General features: G+C 36.2%; 1 protein-coding gene across 8 annotated transcripts in view; it reads right to left on the reverse strand.

Moving 5' to 3' along the window:
• Positions 1 to 19,604, reverse strand: part of CACNA2D1 (calcium voltage-gated channel auxiliary subunit alpha2delta 1) — a 376,639-nt gene that overhangs the window by 229,049 nt on the left and 127,986 nt on the right. The window lies entirely within an intron of this gene.

The raw sequence follows: 19,604 nt of genomic DNA on the forward strand, positions 1-19,604 counted from the left end.
AAACTAACAGTGTAGAAGCAGTAAATGCAGATTTACCAGTAAATTTCAATAATAACAATATGATCCTCTTAGAAATTTAAACAAAACTGAGTTTGAAATGTGAAAATTTGAATAATCAAAAGAAAAATGGTTAAGTTTTCAGATGGAGGTTTTCAGAGTACATCTGTGACCATCTCTCTGTTGTACCAACAGAGCATCAGCTGTTTATCCCAATTAAAATTTTATGCCATTGAGATTTCTGTAGAATTTTCATTTGTAATATATTTGAGGTAATTTCAACAATTAATTTCAAAATCATAATGAATATACAAATGTACTTTGGATACCGGAGTACTTGCATTAATACTTTGGCTCCGACAGGAGCATTGTCTCGATGCATCCAAACTTTGTGGCATTTCAAAAGACAGCCACTTTCCCCTACTGTTTCATCAAAGAATCCTCTTTTCCGTGTCCCAAGGGTTACATTTATCTAGGATTTGAAAAATTTAGTAGTGTGCAAAATGTTTTCTGGGTATTAACATCCGATGAAGAAAGAGGAATTCAGTAGCTCTGTTCCCCAGCCTGCACGAGAGTTCAAGCATTTTACTCTCAATTCGTAAGAGAACTGGCAGTGAGGCAGTAAAAGAAGAAAATGCTTCTTCTAAAGGCAAATTATTACTAACTAACCATGACAGGATTCACATTCTAAATCATTACATTAAAACACCTTATTAAAAGAGAAAAGCTCAAGAAAATAAATGAAGAAAATACAAATTCCCATCTATATTTCATACTGTGAAAACAGGAACTCACCAGATGCATATTTTATGAATACAGCAATAAGAGTACAGCCAGTTTTCCATATTCATGGAAAGTGTTGCTGAAAATATTCATTGCATTCATCTTCAGGAAAATGTAAATTATCTGTATCACATTGTGCAACTTCTATAAAGGAAGAAAAGTAAAGGCTTTTCTTTACATGACAGTTTGCTCATCTAGTTTGTCTTATCTGGGCAATCCAGCTTTTTCCTCTCCATCTGACTGTATTAGGCTATTTCACCCTTCCAGTCTGTTCTCAGCTTTGTATGTGCAACTATTGACTGGCAGCTTTAGCCTTTCAAACAGATTCTGTGGAGTATTTGAAACATTTAATGACAGTAAACTGCTCAGAAGTAAGTTCGACCAAATAACTGACCTCAATGGTACAGTTAAACAATTTTTTTGACTTTGCCTTGGGACTTCTAGCTGTCCAGGACATTCAATCATTGCCTCTAATAAGTGTTTAACTATTAATATGTTAAAGTATTTGACACTTTAAAAGGAAAGTGATTGAAGAAATTGCTGCTTTTGATGTGACAGCTCTTACAGCCACACAGAGCACCTCCACTCTGTGGTTGTTCAGCTTGTAAGCAGCCATTATCTGGATGGAGAGAGCCAAAGGCATCGCTCTGAGGGACTGAATCCTCACTTCTGGATGCTGCTTGCAGAGTGGACTGACACAGTGGTCCCTTAATGCCAAGCCACGCTACTTGAATGCATGAAGAGAGGCATTTCTGTTAATCTGCTCTCTCTGTGGATTTCAAGTTCTTCTTCTTCTTTATCAGGTGATCACCGAAGTCCCCTTCCAACCTGGTATTCTATGATTCTTTTGAACCATCAACCATGATAAGAAGTAACTTCCAAAGAAAGATATTACTTTAGGGAAATGCCTGCTTTTAGGGAGAACCTGTCCATTTTACAGTGGATTTCAGAGGTATGTTCGTGTCTTCTAAGAATTTAGCTTTTTAAACATTCTTCCACTCATGGTACAAGTCACAAAAATTACCTTACCATCTTAGTATTCAGTAACTGCCTATGAGCTTTTCTCTGAAAAAAAAATAGTATCAGTCACTGTCAGAGACAGGATCCTACAAAGAACAGCCACTGGCCTCACTCAAGATTGGCGACTGCTGCATTATGGTTCAGACATGTCTTAGCCTGGCACTCAAAGATCTCCACTACAACTCCCATATCAGGACAAACGCCCCAATTCACCATAGCAAAGGAATACTCTCTTCCTTGATGAACAGCTAAGTGTTGCCTTTCCCATAAGAGCTGCATACATTGTCAGTGAAATATTACTTCTATCAGACTGTTTGCTGATAACAAAAAGCTTGGTATTGTCTTTTGTTGCTTCATTTTATTTTCATGTAGCTCTAACAGGCAGCACAGCTGCCGAAGCTGCTAGTCAGAGCCTTAATTAATTGTGTTTCTCTGTCTCTCGCTTGATTCACAGTAATAACACTCAAAATGGAAATACCAAAGCATTGGCCAGAGCTCTTGTAACCCAATCACCAGACTGTCAGATCTAGATGTGTGCCGTTCCTGTTCAATTTTTCCATTTCTAAATCTCCTAAAAGAGCCTCAGTGGCAGAGTCAGCTGCCATCCATCCAAATATAACCTTTAAAGATAGAAAGGTCTTGAGTCAAAGCAAACCAGGAGAAGACTGTTGGCACCTGCGAAAAGTGCTGTATTCACAAACCTCTTCACTCACGGCACTGTCAAATGATGCAAATTAGCTGACACTAGAATGCATCTAGAAAATAAATTTCCCCTTTCTAAATCTTCACAAATATTCTACAGGATAAATATCCCAGCCCTGCACTAAGATTACTATTTGCACTATTAATTCTGTCTTTATTAATTCATTGCACTATTAATTCTTCAGGTAACGAAAGCTGTTCCTCCTTTGAACCCTGGAAAAGGTACCAAGTCAATCTAACTCCTGCCAAATATTCATTGTGTTAAAAATCTTACTATTAGGAACCAAAGCAAAAGTAATTGCAAAAAAAATAGATTTGGCCACTGAAAAAAATTAGTTCCATTTTAAATGGTACTGTAGTAAAAAAAGACACAGTTGCATGGATCTCTGAGTTTGTTAAAATTACTTGTAAGGAAAAAAAAAAGAGCAACCAACACAGAATAATCTCCTTGAGAAAGAGTAGAAAAAAAAGAGACAACTGAATTACCCGTCACTTGTGAATGCCTGCAACAAATTTCATCTGAGAGAAGACGAATTCATCTTAATTTGGAAGCAAAGAATAGCTATCAGAGCTATACATGCTGTTATTTATCAATATTATAATTACAATATTACACACAGCATTTTTTTACTGTTTCCCTTCCTCAAGTTTTTTTCACTGAAGAATTTAATTTTCAAGTCCATCTGGAACAGCAGAGTGTTGTGCACATAAAATAAGACTTATATGTAACAATAACAACAACGTCTTCATGTGTCTTTTATGTATCAATCTTTGCTTTAACACAGTTGGGATTTCTAGTACGGTTTACTCTTATCTTGTCATTGTTTACTCACCTAACAGTTCTGCTTTAGAAGCATCTAATTTGGAAGTCAGAAAAGACTGTTTCTAGAGTAAAGCACAAGTTGATGGCTAATATACTAGAAACAGCAAACAAAACACTATATGACTACAGTCTACTGAATTAGCAAGTACTATGTGGATCCTGAATTTAACCTATTTTCAATCTTCTTTACAACAAACAACAAATACAATACAACAAACACTTTCGGAAAGTAATCATCATTGCAGTGCCTCAAACATAGTAGTTTCTACAAGCTTGTACATACAAACTAAAATCAATCCATATTACAGAAACTGATCCAGTTCTATTCTGAAGAATCATGTTCAGTTTTTAACTGAAACATATATCTAAGCCTAAATCTAACCTTTTATGCTGTTAGAACATATTGATTTCATAACTTTTGGCAGCAAACCGCAAATCCCACTAGAAATAGCCATTAGGCTATATAATAAATCAGTGTCTTGACAATGGCATCGTATACCCATCACAGTAAAAAGCAGCTGCAAATGACTTTCAGAGTCTGTCAACATGGCCACAAGTTATTTAGAATGGGCAGTGATACTAACTCATACAACTGAGGTGAACCAACCTCTCCCAGACCAGCCCGAGGACCTCAGATTTGACAGGAAGAATGTTTTCCAACAATAGGGAAAGTAATAGAATTAAATCTCATTCTAACTCAGACAATAAATAGAAAGAGATGGCAAAATATGTTGGAGGAGAAAGCAGAAGAGAAAAAGTCATTTCCCTCGGCCTTAGCAACACTCTGAATGTCAGTACAGAACATTCTGTACTGCTCCCCAGCGTTTGCCTGCAGTGATGGTGTGAGACACCAACACAGTCTGATAACCTCTGCCCTTGGTTCTGCAGTCTGAAGTTCCCATGCAAAGTTCTCCATGACTGAAATGTTTTGGGTTTTCCCTTTTCTTTTTAACTCACCACTACTTAGTGAAGTATATGTTTCTGACTCTCCAGATTTAATCAACAGAGTTTAAGCACACACTCAAACACAATCCCATTGCTTCCTAGGAAACAGGTCTTGAAAGCAGGATGAGATACCACACTTAGTCATATAATGTCATTTCTACACTTTCACTACAACAACCCCATGCAGCACTACAGGTTGGGCACAGGGTGGCTGGAGAGTGACCAGGCAGAGAGGGACCTGGGGGTACTGATTGACAGCAGGCTGAACATGAGCCAGCAGTGTGCCCAGGTGGCCAAGAAGGCCAATGGCATCTATTAGCAATACTGTGGCCATTAGGACCAGGGAAGTGATTCTGCCCTGTACTGAGCACTGGTTAGGCTGCACCTCAGGTACTGTGTCCAGTTCTGGGTCCCTCAGTTCAGGAAGGATGTTGAGGTGCTGGAGCAGGTCCAGAGAAGGGCAAAAAGGGTGGTGAAGGGACTTGAGCACAAGTCCTGTGAGAAGAGGCTGAGGGAGCTGGGGTTGTTTAGCCTGGAGGCTCAGGGGAGACCTTATTGTTCTCTACAACTATCTGAAAGGAGGTTGCAGCAAGGTGGGGGTCATGTCTCTTCTTTAGGTTGGACATTATGAAGAACTTCTTGACAGAAAGAGTGGTTGGGCATTGGAATGAGCTGACCAGGGAGGTTGTGGATTCACCATCCCTGGAGGTGTTCAGGAAATGACTGGATGTGGCACTCAGTGCCGTGGTCTAGTTGACAAGGTGGTATTAGGTCACAGGTTGGACTTGATGATCTCAGAGGTCTTTTTCAACCTATTCGATTCTGTGATTCTTTGAGAAGGAGCTGTATGTTTGTTCTGTATTTACAGAGCTTATAGCACATGCTGGACCTCCAGTCTTCTGGATATTCAGCAGTGGAGCTTTATAATCATAAATAACATTTCCACATGCCCATTGGCTACGTGATATAGTTTACTGTCTTATTTTATTCCAACTACTGCACACAGTATTTACTATAAATATGACTGGTTCAAACCACTCTGTTGTGTTTCTCACATCTTGTTTGGTTCTGCCACACTCCTACTGACACTATTGCCACATTCTGTTTCTTTGGATTAAGGACATGATTTAGCTGGAAATTGCTATCAATGTAATGAATTAATTGCACTGAACATGTTTAATACTGTAATCCTGGTAAGTCATTGCTGTATGTGAGTCATATGCACATCTCGAGGAAAAATAAGTTTAAAAAACACCACTGTGATAGATAGGGAAAAATCACATCAAAAATCTCCCATTAAAAGATGTGAAGAAAATCAGCACAGCTTATTTGTACCTAAAGAATGTCCCATCAGTCCTTAGTCATTTTCTATTCACAGCAGGTACCATGTATTACACATCCAGTTCGAAGCATCTGTCGATACCTCAGGCTGCAGCGAAGCGGCTGCGGTTTATTGGCGAACCCTGGCTGGAAGGGTTCTCCAGGGAGGCTCGGATATTACAGGCTCCTGTTAAAAATGCTACTGGAACAAATACATTTCTGCTTGGCTGCAATATTAAAAAGTGATGCCTGACCAGTAATTAAAGAAGCTGCCAGATAACACAAAACGTGTTGGGCTAGTTAATGTATGCAGATGTCACTACAGAGAGTGATCTCATAAACAAAATGGGAAACAAAGCACCAGCATGACAAATTAACCTTTATGGGTTAAGCAGTCTGTGAGCAATGAACAGAGGTAGGATGTGCATGTGTTGTTTGTTTGGGCTTTTTTAATTAAGTCACAAAAAGATCTAAATATTTTTGACAAACAGGATGAACATGAGCTTGTCATTAGAGCTTCTGACCCCCAGTTGCTCCATGGCCAGTGTATAACAGCTATTATTCTCATTTCTGTATTTGAAGACTGGACATTCTTAGTGAAAAGTTGGTTATTATGCTTGGTGCTGTACAATGTAGTGCTATTAGTTTGTGTCTGTCAGCATTTTAATCAGATGTCAGACTAGGGAAAAAATGCCGATAACCCAGAAAAACATCCCTGCCTTTGCATAACACACGTCATGTTCCCTGTTTGATTAGGTACTGCCTAACTGATATGAAGGAACATTTGTATTCCTAGAGACAAATCCAGGATCTGGCATCCCAAAGGGTGCAAATTACTTGTTGAAATTTTAAGCTGGAAGATTTACAAGTGTGACTGTATATGCACTAATGTTATTTTGAAACTTTGTTAGACTTCATGCCTTCCATATCCTTCAGCCATTAATTCTTTAGGTTAATTACAGAATGGATCTATGAATCTTCTGTTAACAGTAATATGAAATAAATAATAAGTCTGATATGAATCTTTTCTAGGTGCTTTTTGAGGTGACAGACTCTTGAACCAATATATCATTACCATCTGCCTTGTCAACTCTTCTTAGTTCATGCATTATTTACCTGCTAAACCATGGTGACAGTAGTGAAGCAATAACGCTCTGTTTTGAACCTCCAGCTGCCATCTATGCAAAACAGGTTGAATGCCAAAGAGATATGAAATATTCATGCTTTCACTTCTTTTTGTAACTGACAATATCCTAATGCATAGGTGACTTTAAAGGTTCAATATTTTGGTCATTCATTTACTTTTTCCATTCAAAATATCACAAAGATCTGAAAGGCAACATGGCTACATTATTTTTCTGATAATATCCCTTTATATAGGGGCTAGTATTTATAGATTAATTTAGTTTATTCTTATTATTCTTATATTAATTTAATTTGTCTTTAATTCACTGATTTCTTTGAACCTGTCATGCTTTGACTTTTAGACAAAACCTGTAACCTCTGTTTGTAACCTGACTACTACGTACCAGATTCAAAAAATGTTGATCATGATGAATAGAAGTTTCATTGATTCTAGCAATTATCTTATCAGTTACATCTTGCAAGATACTGAGAAATCAAAACCTGGCTTCTCTCAGATTTTTCTAGCATCATTCCCATTTTCTCCTCCAACATGTTCAGCCTTTCTCCCTAGTAAGATGTTTCTTTGTGGAATTCATTGTCACAGAGAGCTTTGGAAAAGCAGCAGGGCATGACAGATGTTTATGAAGTCACATATGTGTCTATGTTTGCATCATGAAAGCAGTTTTATTTTTGAGCATATCCTCCTCCTCTTGACACCTTTTTTCCACATATGAAAAAAAAATTAAATGCAACTTTTAGTTGCAACTAAAACACAGAATGCTGATATTCTTTTCCTTACTTCATTGTCAGTGAAAGCAGACTAGTAGATTAAACAAAAGGCTTCATTGTAACAGAGTAATCCACAGTCTACATTTAATCTTCATTGTTTCCTAAATTTTGGAATTGATGGCATTATGGACTTGTAATATTCTCATGTTTGTTTCTTATATTAAATTGTAAAATCTATGAGCAGGCACCATGCTCTACTCTGCAGTTAGCAAAGTTTTTTGGGTACATTGCTAGAGTGGTTATAAAAAAAATTTTATCTTCTCAGGAAGTCACACAGTTCCCAGTTTGAATACAAACAAGATAGAGTGAAATGAAAAGGCAAATACATCTTGTGTAAAGTGAGTTTAAATTTATAAGTGCATTACCTGCTATTTTTATAGAAACACTAAAGAACTCTTTTAGTATTTCATAAGCAGAAAAGGATCCTATAATTACCACTTACTACCAACCTCAATGTCAGAAGTGTCAGACAGATTTACTAAACCATTCTGATTTCATTTAGCCCCAAATGTCCCATTTCAAACTGTCATAAAAATTTTTCCAAGTCACTCTTCCAGTGTTGGTACAAAATAGTCTTAGAGGAGCTGTCAAGGTTTAAGAATGTCAAACATAGGTCTATAAAGAACTATCCTGATTGGAGATACTTTGGAAACTGTACCTTCTTTGTTTTCTCTAAGCTAATGACATTTTCAAAAGACATGTAATGGTCAATGATCAGATAAGAAAATATTCTACTATATTTACTTAAATTGCTTAAGTTTATTGTACTGTGAAAAGTCTTAGGCCCAGGTCCTTTTTTGCTCTATCAAGAAACTAATTTTTTGAAATTCTTTTGCAGCACAGTGTTCCTTTGCTGCTGTTCTAGCTAAACTCTGCAGATGGCCATATTTGGAAAGTACTATGAAGTCGTGACAATCCTTTCTTCCCCCTCCCATTCCTGATACAATAATAAAATGTCATCATAATTATGAGCAGCCAAGGAAAGGATTTTATAATTCCTTGTACCTCAAACTGACTAAAGCACTTCTGTTAGAGAGAAGAAAAGCAAAGTGAATGATAAAGTTCATTAGGCCAAAAGAGGTTAAGAACAAAATTTCAGCAGTGAACATTGAAGTATTTGAGGTAGTAAGAATTCCAGGAGGGTTGGATGAATAGATAGATATAATTCAACGCTGCAGCATAAAAAGCAGGAAAAGTTTAAAAAGCTGAGTAACCAAACTGAAGGAGGGGAGAAAGATGGTTTGCAAATAGTACACTGGTAATTTTGAGTATTTACTAATTTTATATCTGGGGCAAAATCAGTACTACTGGAAATAAAGAAAGTAAATAAATAGAATGTAATTATTCTAGAGCTGGTTTCAGTCAACAAAGTGTTTTTATCTACATAAATATAATACTGCAGATCCAATATTCACATGACAGTTAGCATGCACCAGAAAATAAACCCCATTTCTGCAATAACCTCACTGCATCCTCATTTGTATCAGTAAGCATTTTAGAAAAATGCATGAGGCAGGAATCTGGTAACAAATTCACACAGGAAGTTTAAACATTCAGCAGTAAAAGGCTATTGAGTACATTTAAACTCGCTGAGTGAATTCCCCTGTGTATAACCTACTATGGCTCCATTGATTTCACTTAGGAGTTTATGGACTCTGACATTCACTGAAGTCAATAGAGCTGAACCATTTGGTATCATCTTCAGGTCTTGCCCTGTATGCACAAAAACAAGTTAGAGTTAGACTTTGCCTACTTGGGTTCTGCACTGCTGAAACTATCAGCTTTCTTTGGACACCATTGAAGTACACTGGTGGACCTAAAATCACAATCAGATTTGCATTGCTTTGCAAAAATTATGGTTGCTCAAAAAGCAAGTATTTTTGAGAAGCTGCAGGAAACAAAAAGGGGAAAAAATGGAGAAAGGTGCATTGGGCAGTTGCAAAAAATTTTAACTATAAATGGGGTAGGTAGAAAAATCCCCAATAAACTGCTACTGCTTTTATATTTTTACACCTTTTTCTTTTAGAAAAACATTAGAGAAAGAACCCTGCATGAGCAGAATCTTTGAAAGCACATTCATTTTATCACAGTTTAGTCTGAAAATACCCATCTATGATCTAAATTCTGAAAAGACAAAGTATATGGCATTAGAGAAACGTTCGTAGCCACTAACTGGTTTTAAATACACTTTTGCACACAATATTTCACATAGATCTGAAGCTGTCTCCATCTCAGAGCAACTTGTTATCCATCATGTTGTTACTACTTTCTTAGCACAAGGCCATCTGCTCTACTCACTGTTCTGCATCCTCAGTGTGACAAAACTAACCAAGATTTACAATGACGAATGAGACCCACTTCCACACCAGAGATACACAATGAAAATTCAGAATCCCTAGGGGACACAGCAGAAATTAAAAGCTTTGTGGTTGCATTGGTATTGCATTCAATTAAAGGTGTTTATGAAATGTCAGTGCCACTTGAGGGTAACCTGGGAGATGGACACTGTTACCACATCAGCATAAACAATTATCGCACACCCCAAGATCTCTGGCTGTTGATGGAAAAAAAACCACCAAGCGCCAGAGTCATATTTGTCTAATATGACTAGTTCTGTTGACATGACTAGCACTAGTCATAGGCTTAAACAACCACATTTTCCTGGACTAGCACTAAACATTCAAAAATTGTACTGAGCCTGAAAGAAATATCTCAACTAACACAAAATACTAACCAGTCACATGCTCACATACAAATTTCTGTATCTTCCATTTTTTTAACTTACATTCCCTTAATTTCTGCTGTATTAGGTTTGCATGCCAAGGCCTTTTTTGAGGGGAAGGGGGCACACTTTTATTGTACGCTACTGTAGATGAACTAATAAAGGAAAGCAAGAAATAGATATAATCTGATTATTCTCTTCTGGAAGCTTCTTTCTGTCTCACTGAACAACGTCAGGTGCAAAATTCTGATTTCTGGAATTAAAATGGAATCTATCACAAGATTCTACTACAACCTTGGTTTCTTTCACTTCGATTTTTCACTTCTCTTAGACATGGATATTGAAGATAAAAGATGAAGAATGGATACTGAAGAAAAAAGAAACTGGTTGTTAATGAAGTAAACATAGTACAAGAACACTAAGATAAACATTAGCAATAAAAGCTATTTTTAAATATATATGTCTAGATCCATTTTGGGATGGAATAACAAATGCATTATAAAAGATAATAAAATAACCTCTTACTATATTAACCCCAAAACATTAAACTTCACACTGCCCTTGGACTTGATGTTCTGATGCATTATTTAGGCAATGTGATTTTGCCAGTCACTCTAAAAGTTACTATTTAATGATTCTGTGTCTCAAAATACAATCATCCATGTCTCATTTCACAACCAGAAGAGCAACTGATAATAATAAAAAAGGAAAACCAAATTTAAGTTCAAAACTTTGATGATTTTCTTAATTTCTATTAATTGCAGATACTTGTGCAGCAATCTGAACATTAGAGAGTAGTAAATAATATTATTTTAACAAGTCTGCACAAAGTTGAAAGAAATCTTAAAATACTTTATCTGACTATTGTAATTATACTTGGATGAGACTTTCCACGCAAAATTTTCTAATTTGATACAATAATAACAAGGGACACAGGGATAGCAAGTAAACAGGAAGAAACACACAGGAAGATTTAGAACTCCTCCCATTTTAACAAGTCACTGCCTCATCTACATCTCCTATCAATTAAATAAATTTATCTAATTAATAAGAGATCAATACTTCATTCTTCATCCATTATCACCTGATGACAGACTAGGAATCTGACTGACAGGACAGTGCTCAAACAGGATAATCACCTGTAAATAAAAATTGAATTCTTTATTTAGCCATATCTCTATTTCATACTCATAACCCCTGGGTTAGGGGAAAACAGGTCAGGATGAGATATCCTCATGAATTCCCTTTCAAACCCTAAATTATTCCATGTTTCTAAGAAAGGTAAAGATGTATTTGACTAATATAACCTTAAATGTCTAAAGCTTTTTAGTATGATCAAAGTTGAAAAATATTTAATAGGCAAAGGTATCGCCTATGAAATATATATAGATAGATCTCCATATATCATATACTGACTTTCTCTCTTAACTATGTGTCATATGAAACCAATGAAGTATTCTCTCTGGGATATATAAAATAGTAATATTTATCAAATTTACACAAACACTGAAGCCTGTGTAATGTCAGAGCTAAGAAATCCTTCCTCAGTCTGACTTTCAGATAGATCACCAGTCCTAATAAATTGCTGTTTCACACTTTAAAACAGAAGCAATGCAAAGCAATGGAAAACACAGAGCAAACCATTTTCAGGTTTTCATACTTTTTGTATTGAACATTCCTCTTTTCTGCAAAGAGTGATATTAAGGAAAACAGTTTTAAAAACAGAGGAAGAATACATGTGTAAAGAAAGCCAGAATGAATTGTACAAATAATTTGTAAATCCATATCTTGTTTATATAAAATCAATGAGTTTTTAAGCATATACTTGCTAGAGCCAAAATAATTTTGGTTTTTACAACAGCTATTTATCTGACGACTACAGGAAAATGATACAGTTTTAGAAAAAAAACATAACTTCCAATTTTATCACAATGGCAATTTTATTCAGTATCCTTTATTTCAGATAAGGATAATAACCCTATTCTCCAATAGTCCAGGTTAAATCTACATAAGAGTGCATTTTTTTCCTCAGTCTTATGAACCCTTCCTTTTCAGCAGTGTCACTTGGCAAATTCTATAGTGTGGTGCATCAAGCCATGACAGCAATAGCTTCTGACCTGCCTATGTACTCTTCCATTTTCAAGTGACTTAACTGACACTAAAATATTGTGTTCAGTACTCTGTTGACTTCCACATATCTGTATTTTTCAGAGACCAGGAGAGGGGCAGGATCCAAAAATAAATGTTATGCATGCAGATGGTTTGACACGTAAATATTTCAATTAGACAGCTACTCAAAGCCAGACCTTGGCAATACACAGGGGAATAACTCTGAACATGAAATTAAGCTAGACAGGGTGTAAGTGCTACAGGAACATGCGGCATGGTTTATGATGCATGAAATACCAAACTGAAATACTAGGGGAGAAAATTAGCCTAGATAATTAATGACACTATTCCAGAACTCAAAAAGCATGGAGATGAAGCAGCTTTCAGCAAAATGTGTTTTATCCACCATACAGCTTTCCAGTGCATGTTTTCCTTTTTTATCTATACATAGCTCCATTGGCAGCATGCCAGCTTTGCGAAAAGTAAATAGAATTGTTGCTTTAACAGCAAGTGTTACAATAAAATTATTCTTTTGAATAATTGTTTCCCAGAAACATTGAACAGTAGAGAAATTTGAAATACTGTGTTATTCAGGAAGATGTTTTATTCTACATGTGAGCTCCATGTATTCCATTAATTTTATAGATATCTTGGTAGCAAACCTTATGGTGGAGGAAATTATTAAGTGGAAAGCCAATCAAGTTTTTCTTCCTGTATTTTATATTTATGCCTTAAAACAAATTAACATGAATAATCCATCTATGGGATCAGCTGACAGCAAAAGAGCAGACTCCCTGCCTTTGATAACGTACTACTACGGATGATATTGTTCAGCCTTCAGGCCACATGACCAAATAAAGAAGACTAGGGTGAGCATCTGTACCTGTAAAGTCATTGTAACATAGAGTTCCACTGCTTCCATGATTTTATTGTCTAGTTTACTTTTATTTTTCCATCAATACAAGAGAAGAACAGAATGAAAAGCTCTGAACAACCAATTTTCCCAAAGGTGTAAACTGACAACTTTAGTTTGTGTTAACTGTGGAGCAGCTGCTGTGAAGCAACTCTGTCAAATAATCAGGTTTGGAATTTTCTGTACATTTTTTTTTTAATTCAACTTTTATAGACTTTGAGGACAAAGGGAAACTATAATACCCAAAGAACTGGAGTAAGATTAAAAATCACCTTGTACAAAAAAAAGTAGTTAGAAATTGGAGATTTTGATTATGTGGCTAGCAACGTATTTTATGAATTGTTAATCCTTTTTTAAATAAAAAACCAAGTTTTACTACTTATGACTCAGAATATTGATTTTCAGTATTCCTCTATAAAGATATCAAAAAACGCTCTAATGTTGACGCTTGTGTTCATAGATACTTAATCTTAATACAAACCTAATAATGCTTTAATAAAAACACACAATTACCATACTTCATTTTCCTAAGGCATCTCTTTAATAACAAACATGCACCATCGCAGGAATTAAATTCAACACCAAATTCTGCCTGTGACCTTTATCACACCGTGCAAACTCCTGGTGCTTCAGTTTGCCCACTAAAAGGAAAGCTTGGGGTCTGGTCCTGTTTATGCAGTGATTCAAAGGTACCAAGGACTGTGGGGAAAAGTCCAAAGACAGGTTCCCATAGGAAAATAGAGATGGAAACATGCAAGCAAAAACCCTTCATGTTTTCTATTGCATAAAGGCAAGAAAGGGTTGGTTTATGAGGTTTTTTACTCTTTCTGTCTTTTTAACTTCATATTAGTTGACCAAAGTTAAATTGCATTTATCATAAGGGCATGGACTGAGTAACATCTGGTAGTTTTTCATTACACAAACTAGGATAGTTTTTAACAACTTATGCTACTTCTATGATGACGAGCTATATTTATGATGACGAAGTATTAATTTCTGTCGTAAGGGATTTTTTAGTTCTTTAGTAACATTTATTTATGCAATTTAAACATACATGTATTTGTTTGCCAATACTACTTATCAAATGAAATTAATCTCATGAAAATGAGGATAACTGCTGCAACTACAGCCTCAATCCAGGGCAGAACCCACACTGCAGAGGTCTTAAGCCTCATGAAATAGGCTTAATAAAGGCTTAATCAGACACATAAAATGTTATGCTAACAGAACCAAGCATAAATTGATATTGTGGCTTAGGAACTAAAGCACCCATTATAAATAAAATTTCCCCCTCACCATAGGATTTTTATTCCTATGTGATAAAACCAGACACACTATTTATCCATGATAATTAAAAATTAAAAGAAAGATTCTTAACTTTCTGAAAAATCAAATTTCTTGTCCACGCTTTTTCTCCAAGCTATTCTTTCCCATTCCTTTATTATTCTACTAAAAAATTCCAGTTTCCCTTTAATTTGTTACTAAACTTCCTCTGGTATTTGATGCTTTTCACAGCCTGTCATAATGGTTGCTCAATCACTTTATAGAAGACAAGATTTTCTGTTTTGTTACTTTCATGAGCAAGGCATATTAATACAACAAACTTAACTAGTATTAATTGTATTTCTTGCTGATTAAAAAAAAGGAAAAAAAAAGCTGACTTTTAATTAGCCTTTTCACTCTTCAGCCTTTTATAATTATTTCTTTATAAATCTGATAGAGAAATCTAAGCTAAGCAGATAGAACTTAAATTTAACTTCTCAGTAAGGTCAGGTGATGTAAGGTTGATAAAACACTGGAAACACAAATCTAGTAAATAACATATGCTCATAGTGACAAGAAATTGCCTATTAAACTTAATTCTAAATTAAAGATTGTCCCAATTAAATTAATTTTCACATTCTCCTTGACAATGACACAAAGCTTAGAATTGCCAAGTCATTAAACGTTCCTTAGGTGCTTTGTAATGCTCACGCAGTGATCTTTTGCTGACAGTAACAGCTTATTTTTACTCCAAACTTCCTTCTGCTTCCAAGGAGCGGACAAGCATACGGTATGCAACAAATCCAACTCCCTGAGAGTATTATGGTCAACCTTAGATTACAACATCATCAACAGCACTATAGTAGGGAGAGAATCCTAAACTCGTAGCCAGGCTTATTGCCACTTCCAGAGGCATGCTTGGGGATATCACCATTCTAGAACTCTTTTTCTATCTTTGGGCTACCATATCTAAAAATGGGAAATAACACCAAAACATGGGAAACTTATCTTGTGGCATGTACTGTGGTGATCGCCATGAGTATTTTATCTTAACCAGGACAAGTTTAGCACTAATACCCAGTGCACTTTTAGCACCTGTTCCACTATTCAGGCTTGGTACATCCTTTAGGAAGGTTGTGCTACAGTGAAGTTTTAAATAAGGGAGAGACCATATTGCACCTAACTATAAGCATGGTAAGAAACTGTAGAGAAATCCACAGAATCAGTAAGCTTTTGGTCTTTACATCAAGCTGTGTCCTGAACCATAATACTAAACCCTGATGAAGCCTCATTCTTCACACAGTTGTGATGAGATCTGTGGAGTATATGCTTTAACTGTATCCCTCATCCCCACTAAACCAAACAGTGTAAATAATCTAGGGATTAGTTTTCAAAACTCTACATCATCGCTTTTACTTTCAGCTGACTTCCATCCAAATTTTATGCCATTATTCTTTCCCCACTTGTGTACTATCAGAGTTAATCATTACTAGTAAAGTTATCCAAAGACACATTCAGAGGAGCATCACTTTACAACAGATGAAGAATCCTGGACTGTTAATTACAACTCAGCCCATGAATTAGTAGTCACGTTGAGTGAGAAGTTGCTTAGGGACTTGTCCTGCTTAATAAGTCTCATTTTCATATCTGCCCATTTCCCCAGAAACCCACTCTATCGTTAAGCATCTTCCAAATAATCTCCCAGATCTAATTCTAATAGATATTTATTACTGAAACATCTTGTTTATTTTAATATGGATTGCATAGCTTATGCTATAATTTAATTTTAAAATGATTTACAATATGTCTTACAGACAAAATGTAACAGATTTCATAAATACACACAAGCCTGGTTTCAAACTAGAACTGGACATCACATGACACTTCAGTGAGCTTTAGCATCAGTGCTGTGCTTATGAACAGGAACCAAGGAAAGTCCAAGTTAACAATTGTAAGCTGTCACACTACAGAAGATAATTTTATGGATGCTGTTACAAATTAATTTAGTGCGTATTGTTATCAACTTGGAAAAGAGCACTGATTAAACATATGATTGAAGCCTATAAAAAAAACATGACTGGGACAGAGAGGATGACCAGAGACTGTTTGACCTCTGGTTCCTTCACTACAAGCTTAAAGTGGGATGCTTTGAAAGAAAGAGGAGATGCTTCTTCACATACCAGACTGGCTGCAGAACTTGCACAGATTACTGAGTGTAAAGTTTACATCTGTTTAGAACAGACTAGATATGGGAAGAAAATCTACCAAGGGTTATTAATACAATTAAAACCATCTGTGACCAGAGAAATTCCTGGATTGCAAGATGCTGGAGGAGAGGAGAGCATTTTGAGGAAGTATCACTATGTCTCTCCTGGTTTTAGACCCTCTCTGGCATATTTACTTTTGACCCTTGGAGACAGGCTGTCCAGGGATGGGATGTGGCACTGCTTCAGGACACCATTTGATATGGAGACAATCAAACAGACATACTCTGTATACTCACCCTTCAGTGGCATAAAACATAATAAACCAATTCTATAAAAAATTACGTATGCCAAAAAGTAGTTTATTGGCCTCAAAACCTTTCCCACACACAGAATTCCACCTACACAAAACCCAGATGAAAAAAATCTCTGATGTCCTTAGCTAGGGAGACATGGGCAAATTCTGTCTTACAATTAAGAACTAAAGCTCTGGTCAGCTCTTTCTCAGCACAGCTCTTCTGTGCACCCAGGTGGGAGTGGGCAAAATAAATACACTGACAGCAAAACAAGACCTATACCATGACTCCTTGCCTCATTTCCAGGGACAGAGTAACTAGCAATATATAAGCATGATGTCACATAAAATAAATAAATTCAGACCTCAACATTCATAAATCGTTGCCACAAGCCTAAAGACTAATACAAGAAAAATTGAGAAAAATATGAGTAACAGCAAAACAATAAATGCCTCCTGTTTTATTGGCTGAAGATCTTTGACACAGACCAAAAAAGATGAATTCAAAGTCAAGACTGATGGGAGAAATTCAGGACAACAAAAAGCCATCAGACCCTTCCCATTAAGCCCTGCTAAGTTCACATTCCAAATTTAACTCTTTGGTCTTTGTTTTGTCTTCTCCTTGGTTTTGTGCAGCATTTTATCAGAGATTCCGAAAAGAAATTACTAGCAAAGCTATAGTAGGAACATGATGCTAAGCTACTCAGTGATGTTTAGTTTGGGATCAATGAAATCCTGTAATTTGTGCATCACTATTTTTCTGAAAAATGAATCCTTTAATTTTTTGCACAAGTTGATTATTCTCATCACGAACCCTTTATCCTCTTCTCAAGGGCAAACACCTTTGAAATAAAATGTTGCTTTGTGGTATGAGACCTTCTCACAAATGTTCTCAGAAACCTAAAAAGTGTAGGGCAGTAAGTGTGCAGAGAAGTATTTTTCCAGCAGCTATGGACTCAAGAAGATCAAAAAGGATGGGGTATGGAAGAGGGAAGAGTCAATGACCTGAGCCTACTTTGTGGCAATGGGGCTCTGCTTGTGCAGGAAAATCCATTGGCCTTTTCAATGTCCATGGTTTAAATTGCCTGTCTTTACTAGTCAGATCTCTGTGGTGAAACGAGAAAATGGTTATTTCAGAACGGCACTGAAGTCTTCAGTCACCTTAGAGTCATAGCACTGCTGAGTGGGGAGGAAATGTAAATATACATACAAGATAATAATTGGTATTTCAGCCAGCCTATATGCATTTTTCATTAATTCTCAGCATGCTCAATATTCTGTATAAGACCCCCAGTGGCCTCTGGATAACATTCTGTCTGTTATCTCCTCTTTCAGGACACTTATTTTCTTGTGGTTTAAGATTCTCTGCTGATCTTGATTTATATACACTATTTCCCACCAACAGAGGAGCTGCTCTGGTCTATGAGGTTCACACACAGTGTGCTATCATTGATAGAAATTCGCCTCAAACCACAACGTGTCTCTGTTAATTAGTAGGTTTTTCATAAATTTCTATTGAAGGCTTAACTAACTGTTTGTTTTTATAAATCATGAGATCAGATAACAGATATCAGATGCTGATTTTGCCAATTTTATCCTTCCTGCCATTTGTTACACTGCATATTACTTCTTTCTAAGACCAATCATTGATTCAGCAGCAGAATACTGAGTCCAGTTTTTAACCCTACATTTGCATCATATCAAGGACAGAAATATCTCAAATGCAAAGTAAAATCTGTTTATAGATCTCACTAAAATACAAAACCTTCCACTCCAAGCTCTTTACCAATTTCCCAGGAAAAGGCTTATTTTTGAGACACAGTCCTTTTTTTTTCAATTTATGTGAGAAGTTAGATTGCAAGTTCACTCACAGTGAAGGCCAAACACCTCTTATTACATGAACCAGAAAACAAATGATTTCAAGAGCTGAACAATCATTCTATGGCTGTACCACACACATAGTGTGGATCATAAATATGTAGATGAAATCCAAAATTTGGAATTTCATGGCAATTACGAAATGGTAACAATTGCATTCTGTCCTGATTTTCAAGTTGTAGTCAAATAAAACAATAGAAATTTACTTTCTGAGGAGTTCCTTCTTCATAGCTTTTTCTCCATAAAATACCTTTGGATCAAAGTAGTGGTTTCAGAAATTTCTCAGCTAGAAAGTCTCCCACCTGGAAATACATATCCATACCTAAAGAAAGAAATCAAAGCCCAGAGGAAGAAATGACTCTCACTCTGGAGGACAAAGCTAGAGTAAGAGTCATCTCTCTCACCAGCAGAGAGGCATGACCTCAAACCAGAGTAACTCCCAACCTGGCTGTCTCACAGCGTTATCATATGTCAATCTTTTCAGGGTCAGTGACTGGCAATAACATCCTAAGAATTCTCTAGTTTCCTAACTGTCTCTGACACTTATGAATAAATATCTCCTTGTCTAACCTTGCCACATTTATCAAGGATGTGGGCTGCAGGAAAGAAGTATTAAAGTTTTTGGATGCTCAGAAATATATCATATGTGTTAAGTACAGTTCATTAATGAGGTGACCAGCCAGCTGTAATCAGATTTGCTCCTTGCAATATGCTTA

The sequence above is a fragment of the Pseudopipra pipra genome, chromosome 5 (genome assembly GCF_036250125.1).
Source record: "Pseudopipra pipra isolate bDixPip1 chromosome 5, bDixPip1.hap1, whole genome shotgun sequence".
Classification (NCBI taxonomy): domain Eukaryota; kingdom Metazoa; phylum Chordata; class Aves; order Passeriformes; family Pipridae; genus Pseudopipra; species Pseudopipra pipra.